This window comes from Mustela lutreola, chromosome 1, assembly GCF_030435805.1.
Source record: "Mustela lutreola isolate mMusLut2 chromosome 1, mMusLut2.pri, whole genome shotgun sequence".
Classification (NCBI taxonomy): domain Eukaryota; kingdom Metazoa; phylum Chordata; class Mammalia; order Carnivora; family Mustelidae; genus Mustela; species Mustela lutreola.
In genome coordinates, this window is record NC_081290.1 from 131,289,212 (window position 1) to 131,303,493 (window position 14,282).

The window sequence follows — 14,282 nt, forward strand, 5'->3', positions numbered from 1 at the left end:
TTTGATATGATATGATGAGAATTGCACTTTGCCTCTGTGATCTTCCTCCCCCAAATCCATAACTCTTACTCTAATCATAAAAAAATCAGACAAATTCCAATAGAGGGGCATCCAACAAAATACCTGGCCAGTAGTCCTCAAAACAGTAAATATCATCAATAAAACAGAAAGTCTAGGTAACTGTCACAGCCAAGAGAGGCCTCAGGAAACATGACAGTTAAGTGTAATATCATATTCTGGTCAGGATCTTAGAATAGAAAAATTACATTACATAAAAAATGAAGAATTCTGAATAAACTATCTGATAATCTATCAACATTAGTTCATTAATTGTGATAAGTGTACCATTCTAATGTAAGATGCTAATAAAAGGGGAAACTGGTTGCAAGGTATATGAAAGCTCTTATTACTGTTTTTAAGATTTTTCTGTAACACTAAAACGGTTCTTAAATGGAAATTTTACTTAAAATTAAAACTAAGTATATAGTTTTAAGTATATAGAAAAAAATGCAATGATTCCAGGACAACAAATGTATTTTTTTTTTCCCATGGAGGTTATTTTAGAAAAACAAAAAATGATTAAAGCATCGAGGATTTGAATAGGAAGAATAAACAAACACTGAAAACTGAAAGATACAGGTGAAATACTTATTTCACTTGAAATAAGAGAAAATCATTATATATGGGTGAATCCCTGATACTTGTGTTGACATGAGTTGGTACAGCAGAAGGAAACACATTATTTTATACTTTATATAATTTGTTCTAAATGTTCTTTCAAGTAAATTGGGAGTGGCACCTGTAGGTAAACAGAGGGTTCTCAGAGCAGGCTTTCTATTTCAATCACCTCTATTTGTAAGTAGAAGAGTTTAATAATTATGAGAATCACCTAGAACTTTAATCTTTAGACTGTAAACAGAAAATTAAAGTACATCCTCACCTACCACTCTTAAAAAGCTATTCAGAAAAACAAAGTACTTGGTATGTGTGAAAATTGTGGTTCATAAAATGAATCTGAATATTATTGGCAAAATAGCTACTCAAAGCACTTTAAAGTTCTCTAAAAAGGGCTAAAACCTGTGAACAAAGTTTCCAAAAAGACAGAGTATCTAGGGTAAGGGAGGAAAAAATGAAACAAGATGAAACCATAGAGGGAGATGAACGATAAGAGACTCTTGATCTCAGGAAACAAACTAAGGGTTGCTGGAGTGGATGTGGGTGGGAGGGATGGGGCGGCTGAGTGATGGCCATTGGGGAGGGTATGTGCTAAGGTGAGTGCTGTCAATTTTGTAAGACTGATGAATCTCAGACCTGTACCCCTGAAACAAATAATACATTATGTATTAATAAAAATAAATTAATTGTAAAAATTAGTCATTTTTGATGAAATAAGTATGAATTAAAGTAATCTATCTTTTATAACTCATAATGTTAATAAATATTTCAGAACTAGGCAAATAAGTAAAAACTATATAAAGAAAAGTGCATATTAATGTGTTGATTCTGCTAATATAAATTGCCAGAAGCTTTTTGGAAATTAATTTTACAATTCATTGCCAGGATCTTAATATCTTTTCTTAGTCAGAGACTAGACAATAAAACAGGAATTGTATTAGTTATATAAAATAACAGATTTATAAGAGAAAATTGTGTACAGAAGCAAGAAGTCTAAAAAGTAAAAGCAATAAACAATCAGAGAACATGAGTGTTGGAGGCATTATCATCCTAAGGACAAGGAAAAAAAAAAAAAAAGAACTTGGGTTTCCAGGAATCAGGAGATTGAACAAGGCATTCTTTGCAATTATAATTCAGATATTTGATGAATGGGTCACCTAAATATCTTGGTACCTCAGAACTTGAAAAGAGTACTATGAAATGCTCTTGCTCAGATGTCTCAGGAAGGGGTTATTTATTTATTTATTTATTTGGTTGCTTGGTTGGTTTTTGAATTTTATTTAATTTATTCAGTTTCCCAGGATTCATTGTTTATACACCACACCCAGTGACCCGTGTAATACGTGCCTTCCTTTATACCTACCACCAGCCTCATTCATCCCACAACCCACCTCCCTTCCAATACCCTAAGTTTTGTTAATCAGAGTCCACAGTCTCTCATGGTTTGTCTTCTCCTACAATTTCCCCCAATTCACTTTTCCTTTCCATCTCCTAATGTACTCCATATTATCCTCATGCTCCTCAAGTAAGTGAAACCATATGAAAATTGACTTTCTCTGCTTGACTTATTTCACTCAGCATAATCTTCTCCAGTCCTGTCCATGTTGATATAAAAGTTGGGTATTCACCCTTTCTCATGGAGGTGTAATATTCCATTGTATATTTGAGCAATATCTTCTTTATCCATTCATCTGTTGAAGGACATCTTGACTCTTTGCACAGTGTGGCGATTGTGGCCATTGATGCTATGAACATTGGGGTACAGGTGGCCCTTCTTTTCACTACATCTGTATCTTCAGGATAAATACCCAGTAGTTCAATTGCAGGGTCAAAGGGTAGCTCTATTTTTAATTTTTTGAGGAATCTCCATACTGTTTTCCAAAGAGGATGCACCAATTTGCATCCCCACCAACAGTGCAAGAGGGTTCCCCTTTCTCCACATCCTCTCTAGCATTTGTTGTCTACTGTCTTGTTGATTTTGACCATTATAACTGGTATAAGGTCTCCATGTGGTTTGATTTGAATTCCCTGATGGCTAAGGGTGATGACATTTTTTCATGTGTCTGTTGGCCATTTGTATGTCTTCTTTGGAGAACTGTCTGTTCATGTCTACTGCACATTTTTTTATGTGATTATCTGTTTTTTGGGGGGTTGAGTTTGGAGGAGTTCTTTATAGATCCTGGATATCAGCCCTTTGTCAGTATGTCATTTGTGAATATCTTCTCTCATTCCGTGAGTTGCCTCTTTGTTTTGTTGACTGTTTCCTTTGTTGTGCAGAAGCTTTTGATCTTAATGAAGTCCCAAATGTTCATTTTCACTTTTGTTTTCTTTCCCTTTGGAGACATGTCTTGAAAGAAGTTGCTGTGGCCAATGTTGAAGAAGTTACTGCCTATGTTCTCCTCTAGGATTTTGATAGATTCCTGCCTCATGTTGAGGTCTTTCATCTATTCATCTATTGCAAGTCTGTTTGTGTATGGTGTAAGAGAATCGTCGAGTTTGATTCTTCTAGACATAGCTGTCCAAATTTCCCAGCACTTTTATCTATCTATTTATTTATTTAATTAAATTGATTTATTTATTTTCAGAAAAACAGTATTCATTATTTTTTTCACCACACCCAGTGCTCCATGGAATCCGTGCCCTCTATATTACCCACCACCTGGTACCCCAACCTCCCACCCCACCCCCGCCACTTCAAACCCCTCAGATTGTTTTTCAGAGTCCATAGTCTCTCATGATTCACCTCCCCTTTCAATTTACCCCAACTCCCTTCTCCTCTCTAACACCCCTTGTCCTCCATGATATTTGTTATGCTCCACAAATAAGTGAAACCATATGATAATTGACTCTCTCTGCTTGACTTATTTCACTCAGCATAATCTCTTCCAGTCCCGTCCATGTTGCTACAAAAGTTGAGTATTCATCCTTTCTGATGGAAGCATAATACTCCATAGTGTATATGGACCACATCTTCCTTATCCATTCATCCGTTGAAGGGCATCTTGGTTCTTTCCATAGTTTGGCGACCATGGCCATTGCTGCAATAAACATTAGGGTACAGATGGTCATTCTTTTCAAGAAATCTGTATCTTTGGAGTAAATACCCAGGAGTGCAATTGCAGGGTCATAGGGAATTTCTATTTTTAATTTCTTGAGGAATCTCCACACTGTTCTCCAAAGAGGCTGCACCAACTTGCATTCCCACCAACAGTGTAAGAGGGTTCCCCTTTCTCCACATCCTCTCCAACACATGTTGTTTCCAGTTTTGTTAAATTTGGCCATTCTAACTGGTGTAAGGTGATATCTCAATGGGGTTTTAATTTGAATCTCCCTGATGGCTAGTGATGATGAACATTTTTTCATGTGTCTGATAGCCATTTGTATGTCTTGATTGGAGAAGTGTCTGTTCATATCTTCTGCCCATTTTATTTATTTATTTTTTTGTGGAGACTCTCTTTTTCCACTGGCTATTTTTTTCTGCTTTGTTGAAGATTATTTGACCATAGGGTTGAGGATCCATATCTGCACTCTCTGTTCCATTGGTCTATGTGTCTGTTTCTGTGCCAATACCATGCTATCTTCGTGATCTACTACAACTTTGTAGTAAAGCTTGAGATCAGGTAACATTATGCCTTCAGCTTTGTTTTTCTTTTTCAACATTTACTTAGTGATCCAGGGTCTTTTCTGGTTCCATACAAATTTTAGAGTTGTTTGTTCCAACACTTTGAAAAATGTTTGTGGAATTTTGATCGGGTTGGCCTTGAAAGTATAGATTGCTCTGGGCAGTATAGACATTTTAACAATGTTTATTACAATCCATGATCATGGAATGCTTTTCCATCTTTTTTTTTGTCTTCTTCAATTTTTTTTTTCCCATGAGTATTCTTTAGTTCCTTGAGTACAGATCCTTTACCTATTTGGTTAGGTTTATTCCAAGGTATATTACAGCTTTTGGTGCTATAATAAATTAAATATATTCTCTCATTTCCCTTTCTATATTTTCATTGTTAGTGTATAAGAAAGTAACTGATTTCTATGCATTGATTTTGTACCCTGCTACATTAGTGAACTGCTATTATGAATTCTAGTAGTTTGCAGTGGAGTCTTTTGGATTTTCTATATAAAGTATCATGTCATCTGTGAAGAGAGTTTGACTTCTTCTTTGTTAATTTAAATACCATTTATTTATTTTTGTTTTCTGATTGCAGTTGCTAGGACTTCTAATACTATGCTGAACAACAGTGGTGAGAGTGGACATCCCGTCATGTTCCTGATCTTAAAGGGAAGGCTGTCAGCTTTTCCTCACTGAGAATTATATTTGCTGTGGGTTTTTCGTAGATAGATTTTATGAAGTTGAGGAATGTTTCCTCTATCCCTATACATGGAAGAATTTTAATCAGGAACAGATGTCATATTTTGTCAAATGCTTTTTCTCCATCAATTAGAGAATCATGTGGTTCTTCTCTCTTCTCTTATTTATTTGTTCTCTCATATTGATTTACCAATGTTAAATTAACCTTGCATACCAGTGATAAATCCCAACTGGTCATAGTGGATAATCTTTTTAATGTACTGTTGGATCCTATTAGTTAGAATCTTGTTGAGAATCTTGGCATCCATATTCATCAGGGATATTGCTCTGAAATTCTCCTTTTTGATGGTGCCTTTGCCTGGTTTGGGGATTGGGGTAATGTTGGCTTCATAGAAAGAGTCTGGAAGTTTCCCTTCTGTTTCTATTTTTTTAAAAACAGCTTCAGAAGAATAGGTATTATTTCTTCTTTGAATGTCTGGTAGAATTTCCCAGGGAATCCATCAGGTCCTAGAGTATTGTTTTTTGAGATGTTTTTGATCACTGCTTCAATCTCGTTACTAGATATTGGTCTATTCAGGTTGTATATTTAGGAAGGGGTATTTCTAAAGGTTCTCAATGGAGCTGCTTTAGGGATTGCCAGAAAAATCTGGCTCAACCTGCTGGTGCTGGGGTGAACTTCCAATTGAGCTAGGTAATGCTGGCAAGATAAAGGCAAAGCTGTCATTTTCCTGTCTTCCTATCTTCCATTATCCCTCTAGTGTCTCCTATTGGAAAAATGCAGAGGTTTAAACTGACAGAGATGTATGAGTAACACAGTTTGCTGAGTTCCAGCTTTTACATCACAGAGTACAAGAGGTAGACTTGGAGTTGATAGAACATAATTGTAGATAAATTCCTATCTAAAAGTTTATTATTAATGGTTTATAAACAGAGATGTAAAATACACCTTTGTTCCTTATAATGGAAACAACACAAATGTTAATCTTCTATAATATTCATATATAAACATAACATAAAAACACAAGAATAACATAAAACTATGTCTCCATACATTCAGGATTTTTTCATAGTTCTCTGCAATTTCTTTCATGCCATGGTCATTTCTTCCATAGAGCTTCCAGAGTCGATCATTTTGAAAAGTCAAATATGACTGGAGGACAGAATACCTGAGAGATAAATGAGCACAAACTGACCTAGCAGTCAAGATTTACTTATTCTTAGTTTTAACACTTGAATATGAGACAGATATGTATAAAAACATGAATTTATTTGGAACATTTGTAAGACTGTGGAAGAAATAGGTGATTCTGGTTTCTGAACCAATTAACCAGAGGTGAAGGTATATCACAATAGTAGAAAAACATAAACAGAAGTGAGGGAAAAACGAGTTAATAACACAGTCTCTGGGTGTTCTTATATCAAGGAGGAGAATGTGATGCCAAAATAATATATTCATGAACTACAAAAATGTGAGGATATTAAAAAAATTGTTGCTATGTTTTTGCAGTTGAAACTCAGATGAAGAACTAATGATACACATTTTTATTATTATACATATTACATCTAATTTAATAATATCTTTAATTACATCAACAGATTTAGAAATTAATTAACATGGAAACACAAGTATAATAACAAATTATTATGATCAAATTAAAAAAAATAATCTATTGAATAGTTAACCATGTAGGCATACTTATTTAAAACTGTAATACATTTCAGTACATAATAAAGGTCTCAAGGAAATGTTATTCAATAATAATACAGAGTGCTGTTAAAATGTACTCAATTTGAAAGTATGGATAACAACATTCACTATGAACTGCTCTTAGATTTTACTAATTAGCAAGTATTTTGACAGGTATTATGCTACCAAGTGTTTTGGGACACCCTTTGCTTTATGCTTCAGAAATTCTGTTCAGCATGATGAATTTAAATAGTATCCTTAACTTGCATATTTTTTAGCCCTTAAAGTACATCTCATAAATTAAAAACAGTGGGTGTATTGTAAAATCTAATTAGTTTTCAAGCTTTTTGTCAGTTTTTTTTTTTTTTCTACTAGTAGTGAGAAAATATGCCATATATAGGATATTACTTCTCTTCAAGTTTTGGAAAGAACATTACAAAACTCCTAGTATTTAAGATGGAAAATTTTATAAGTTCATTGACTCTTTCAAGTCATTAGGGGAACATTTATGCAGTAGAGCAGTAATTCACTGAATTTCAGGCACTGGTGGCTTAATGTAGTTAGTACAACATAATTTACACTCAGGGAGTAGTTTTTACACCTGGAAAGATCTAAACCATTGCCTACTTAATTGACATGATTTTTTAAAGAGAGATGGAGCACCCTAATATTTACATGAAAAGAAAATTGGAATTAACTTACTTCTTCAAGGTCAGAGAAAAAATTAATTATTGAAGTAAAACAAGATTTTGCTTTCTTTGCCGATGTTTCACTTATGGGGAAAAAAATCACTATTTTGGTGTGAACTTGTGTAAGTATAATTCTAAACTTTTTTTAGGTAGCACTTTCAAAATATACAGGCTTATAAAATATACAGCCCTAAAATTATACAGTACCTCTGTCAATTATACAAGGGTCAGATTATAAAGTCAGCAAGTTATGCAAATATCACAGTCTAATTACCTCTGAACAACCTCTCTGGAAGGTGCCACCAAAAAGGCATGTAGATTTCCTCTCAATAATCCAACATAGTCAGTTTTGCTATCAGAAAATATTAGCCTTCTCCTTAATGCTAAGTGAATCACTGGGCTTAATTTTAGGGACTGTGAAAAATGTGTAGCATTAAACACGACAATCATACTCAGTGTCATATAATCAACTTTGAAGATAAAGGGGAACTGCAACTGACTGAAGGTAGGGAAGGGTGATCGTAAGGAAGTTATTCTAACTGGAGTCCAAGGAGATGTGGGGCAAACAAAATGTTTCACTTTTGTCAGAGTGGCACCAAACTTGGCCATTAAAACAGAGTAGGAAATAATTGGGATTTTACACACTCTTAAAGTCTGGGTGTGTGCTACAGTGACAGTAGAGAGTAGTTGGGAGCCACAGACACACACAGAATCCACACTCAGCAGCTATTTCCAAAAGTCTTGACAGTGAACTCAGAATTCCAGTTTAAAGAAAGGGCAGGAGACAACCATCCTCCAGTAGAACACTGAAAAAAAACCATCTACTCCTCAACTTCTTCTCTCATGTAATCATAAAGTCATAAGCTACTGTTGGAAAAATGAGAAACACTCCTATTCTAGATCACTGACAAAGATGCACTGCTGCTGAGGGAGGGGTAGAAGCAAGATCTATGTGCTCCTGAAGGAGAGGAAGGAAAAACTCCTGCCCACCACAGGTTTTTCAGCAAATAACTAGCTAGTAAGGTACTTAGCTTGTGAGAGGCATAGAAAACTCTCTTTTTAAGGCAAAAGTTCATCAGGAAGGTTAGAAGAATAAGAAGAAAACTTTGACCCACTGAGAAGCAAAAAGAACAATCAGACCAATCACCCTGTACTGATATAAATCATAAATCTATTACCACCAAGAGAGGGGAAGGACACACAATCCCACAAAGGACCTCCACAGACAGAGCCAAATGTCATGTTCATGGTTCTGAAGGATGTGCGGGAACATTAACAAAGGGCCAACCCAACACCAGGCACACAGGGGTTTCCTAGAACTGACCTGGAGAGGATAATTCAGAAAATTAGAATAGAAATTAGAAATCTCTAATTAGAAAATTGGAAATATAAGAATGTGTGCTGTTGAGGGGCTCCTGGGTGGCTCAGTGGGTTAAGCCGCTGCCTTCGGCTCAGGTCATGATCCCAGGGTCCTGGGATCGAGTCCCGCATCGGGCTCTCTGCTCAGCAGAGAGCCTGCTTCCTCCTCTCTCTCTCTCTCTGCCTGCCTCTCTGCCTACTTGTAATCTCTGTCTGTCAAATAAAATAAATAAAATCTTAAAAAAAAAATAAAAAGAATGTGTGCTGTTGAGAAGGAGACGGAGAACAGAGATAAAAGCCCTCTGGGCCTTCAGATCTCACATAAATCAGACAGTAGCAGCAGAGGTTACCCAGTATTAGACATATCAGAAATAATTTTAGCTTATATAGTCATTATTAAGATGTTAAAGGATCTAGTGAAAAAGTTGCAAATAGATGTGGAAGATGGGAAGTTTCAGTGAAAAATTTTAAACTATAACAAAGGGTTACATATGAATTCTGGATTATATATAATCTACTACTTAAAGCATATTTATAGAAGACAGCACAGATAAATAATTATTATTTCAAATGGTTTATCAATAGACTTAAAAGTTTATCGAAATCCTTAGAGTCAAAATATAGAATAAATCAATGGAGATTAATGTGTTGACAATTTTCAAACTTTAAAACAAAGGCACAAAAGAGTGCACAAACTAAGGATGCCTGGGTTGCTCAGTTGGTTAAGCAAAGAACAATCATGGTAATAACTAAAATGTTAATAGACTAAATGTTGTTAAGAGGCAGAGATGGTTAGATTAGATTTCAAAAAAAACCTCGTTCCTCAAAATAAGACTTTTTAAGTGTCAAGTTATGCATAAACTAAAATGAAAACAATGGAACATAATCTCAGACAAACACTAACCAAAAGAAACCTTCAGCATCAATAATTATAGCTGAATAGACCTCAAGACATGGAATTTTATCAGGGAGACTGAGAAATGTAATATATTAATCAAATGTTCAATCTTCCAAGTATATATAACAATTCTCCTTCTTGCTTTAGGTTCATACACTGCATTACCGTGTTCACATTTCACCCCTTACCCATTTCAGCCCCCTCTTCTTTCTAACTTGCCATTTCTAATCTATGGTATTTCCTGTGTTCTATGCATATGCACACAAGGTGACAATCTAAGCAAAAATTAGTTTCATTCAAAGTTGTGTTTCTCAAACTTTTTAACCTTTTCCATGCCTATATCAGCTTTAAGATTGCACATTATTGATTAGTGGCTCATCATGGCTAAGAATTTTAATTCTAAGGAAAGTTAGAAGACATTTGTGGTTACAATAATTTTTTTTAGAAGCTATATCTTTCACTTCTAACTCATCATTACATATCAAATCCTAAATACCTGACCTTCTTAAGTGCTTTTAAATTCTTCTAGGAATTGAGAATAAATCCATCCACAATTTGATGAGTTCTTAGTCCAGATAAGTACCTTAAATATAGTCATTCAATAAATAACCATTTAGTAGTAGCTATTAAAAAAAACAACAACAACAAAACACAAACAAAAAAAAAAACAAACAAATGATGAATGCTGTAAAGATTATTATTTTCAAGACACTTTAAAAATGCAAGCATGCCAGAAGAGATATGATGATAACTTAAATATTACTCAGGATTTAAAGGTTATAATTGTAACTATAATTTCAAAGTAATAATAAAGTAAGCAAAATATTAAACTGGATATTAAAAGCATTACATTTACCATTTCTAATTCCATATTAGATGTAATAACAAAATTTGCTAGCCCATTAGAATTTACAACACGTCTTTACATATATTAACTCACATCAGTTAATAGAAATACTATATATTAGGATACCACTCAGTCGTTAAGCATCTGCCTTTGGCTCAGGTCATGATCCCAGAGTCCTGGGATTGAGCCCCACATCAGGCTCCCTGCTCAGTGAGAGCCCTGCTTTTCCCTCTCCCACTGCTCGTGTTCCCTCTCTCACTGTGTCTCTCTCTGTCAAATAAATAAATAAAATCTTTTTTTAAGGAAATGCTGTATATTGTTACATATTATTAGACTTCATTTATATTCAGAGGAAGTAAGTTTAACATATACATAATTCCTAACATCAAAAAACAAACTCTGGTGGTGTGACCATAATGCTATTCAGTTAGATATAAGACCAATTCCTCATTTTTGTATCTATGATTTGGAAGAAAAGAAAAAAAGATACAACTCTTAAAATATGGGCATGTTAAAATGTTATACTTTCTAACACTGAAAAAAATATGTCTTTATTAAGACAAAGGCAGCTGTCTGAAACATACATTATGCTCAAAGTACAAGATTGTACTTACAGAATGTTATAAAACCTTCTTCAAAAAAATTAACATTAATAAATTATTAATAGTATAAAATAAAACATTAAAAATGGACCGTAATGATTTTCTACCTATGATGTTTTTATAAGTACTATGTTAACAAATACATTAATTACCCTATATAAATAGCACTCTGCCTTGCTTTTGGAGATATCTATTTTTACATGCCTTTTTATTAATGATAGCCTTCTAGTTGCTACACACATTAACAGTAGCAATCTTTGCCTCTCTTCCATGGAATTAACCTTCATATAGGTGGTTTATCCTTTATTTCTAGGATTTCTAATTAAACATTCCAGTCCATGACCACAGCTTTTAACGATCTTATTCTTCCACCTCCTCAGCTCTTAGTGACCTCATGTTTTACCTAAGACAATCTGCTTCAATTATTCCTGCTTATCAGAATCCAAAACCACCTCTTCTGTTATGCTCTGAAAATAACGGACTCTCCTCATTGTAAAACCACTCAGAACATCATTCTTCACATTCTTCCATTTATCAACTACTTTCCAATTCCTAACTCATTGCATCCCAGCTTCTGTTCTACCACATTATTGAAATTAATTTTCTCAGGGTACTCATTTATTTTATAATTATCTCTGCATTGTTCGTGTCTCAAGGCATTGTGAAAAAAATCCAGACAAATGGAATGTGTTCATGAATATGGATCTAAACAGTGGAGTTACATGAAAGATGGATAATTTTTCATTTAAAAAGAAGCTCATTTAAAATGTTGTTCCAAATGAGAAACTATATGTTTTAAATTACTAGAGAATGGGTCTTAATATTTTTTCTGTTGTTTATAATGAAAAAAAAAAAAAAAAGGATGGCAGTGAAGATTCAATAACCATTGTTTGAGTTGACTCAAGATCTCAAAATACACCAAGAATAAAGAATGATCAAATGTGTGAAATTCAATTAAAAGGTTTTAGATAATATATTAACTTAAATAAATACAAACATATTTAGAGATGGTTTAAGTTGGCCAAATTTTACTTAGAGAAAGCTATGCCAACAGCGGAACTAAGGGCAAATGCAAGCTTTTTCTGTAAATGTGCAAATATATATAATATATACCAAGTAGGTTAAAGAATAAGATGTTCCAACAGAATGCAAGATAAATAACAATTTTTAGCTATGACTTTAACTGGAAACGTGGTCACCAAATTTGGTTGTATGTACATCTTCATGTGTGAAAAAGGCAATCAATCCACTGTACTGGCAGGAAAAACATATTTCAATTTCTATTTTTTTGCTGCATGGAAATTAAAAAAAAAAGTAAGTCCAGCTTATTAGCTAAACATGATATCTAAACGTATATATATGTATATATCTATACTTATATGTCCACGTATGTATTAGTATTTGATGTCTCTATCTGCTTATCATCTGTCTTTCCCTAGTAATAACTTTAGGGTTATTACTGAATAATAACCCTGAATGACAAAGTCTGTTAAGTGTCCAACTCTTAGTTTTGGCTCAAGTCATGATCTTAGGGTCCTGGGATCAGGTCCTAGATCCAACTCCACATTCAGCCCAGAGATTTTCTCTCCCTCTTCCTCTTCCACCCTAACTTATACTGTTAATTTCTCTAAAATAAATAAATTCATTAAAAATAATTTTAGGGGCACCTGGGTGACTCAGTAGGTTAAGCGCCTGTCTTAGGCCCAGGTGAGGATCCCAGGGTCCTGGGATCAAGCCCCAAGGTGGGTTCATTGCTCATTGGAGAGCCTGATTCTTCCTCTCCCTCTTGCATGCCCCTCTGTCTACCACTCTGCCTACTTGTGTTCTTTCTCTATATCAAATAAATAAGATCTTAAAAAAAAAAACAACTTTAATTCTTTAGTGATAAGGATTGTCATTATCATTCTTATCTATTTGTTCTTAGATTTCAGAGTTTTCCAAAGAATTAGTTTACTTGTAAGTAGGCACATGAATATATATTGTTCTTACATAAATTTAAAAGGGTTATTTGAAGAAATAATGACCAAGAACACTAAGAATGAAAACACAACAAATAACAAGCAAACAAAGAGATGAGTTTCTACACTTATATGTATATTCTCTGTCAGCTCATGACACGAGAGAAATAGTAGCTACATTCACAAAAAAGCAATAGAGGTTTAATATTGGAACAAAGACCATTACATATTTTAAATATTTTAGTGTTATTATTATTATTATTATTTTTTTTTTTTTAGCAAGAGAGAGTGAGTCTGTACACGTAGGGTGAGGAAAAGACAGAGGGAGGGGGAGAGAGAGAAAATTGTAAGCAGGCCCCATTCCCAGCACAGAGAACATAGGGCTAAATCTCACAACCCTGAGATCATTATCTGAGACCAAATCAGGAATTTGTTACCTAACCGACTGAGCCACCCAGGTACCCCTGGAAGAAATACTTTAAAAACTCACCTTCTTAATAGTGAGAAAGTCTTAATTATTGTATATTAGCTTAGTATGGAAATCCCATTAATATGTATTCTTATTATTTGTTTTATAAGATACATTTCATTTTAGCAGAGTAGTACAGGCATATGATTTACAGTACAAGTGTTTTACATGTGTTTCTAATGCTAAAGACATTTTACTGATTATTGATATAAAAATTGGGGGAATTTTTTAAAAGATTATTTTTACTGTTGACAACTGTCCAGGAATTTTTTTTTTTAAATCCAAAGATGGTAGATGAGAAGGTTTAACCTGGTTCTTCATTGCTGAAAGAAACCATTTGAAACTGATAACTAGCACAATTACAGATCTGGTTAGCAGATCTGATTAGCAAAAGATATATAAATATATAATGGATATTTCATGGAACAGTAAAGAATTTTTAAATAATTTAATTGAAATTGAATGTCTATTGTTTTAAATTTATAGCCTGGCATTTAGAATGCACATTGAACTGAAGGATGGACAATTCATCAATATTGCTTCTGTCTATAATAAGAGATTTAAATTGAATCCTCTGAATTACAGAGCAGTGTCTCACATATTAAGCAAACTGCTATAATCCATAATTGAGGGTAGAGTCATGAAGTCAAAGGAAGCATTCATTAAAAGACAAGGAAATTGTCTTATTGAGAGAAAATCACTTTTGGTATTTCAATAAGCTCATAGATTTGTTAGCAAAAATTAAAGCATAGCAGGACAATTCTTATCCAATATCCACTCCTATCT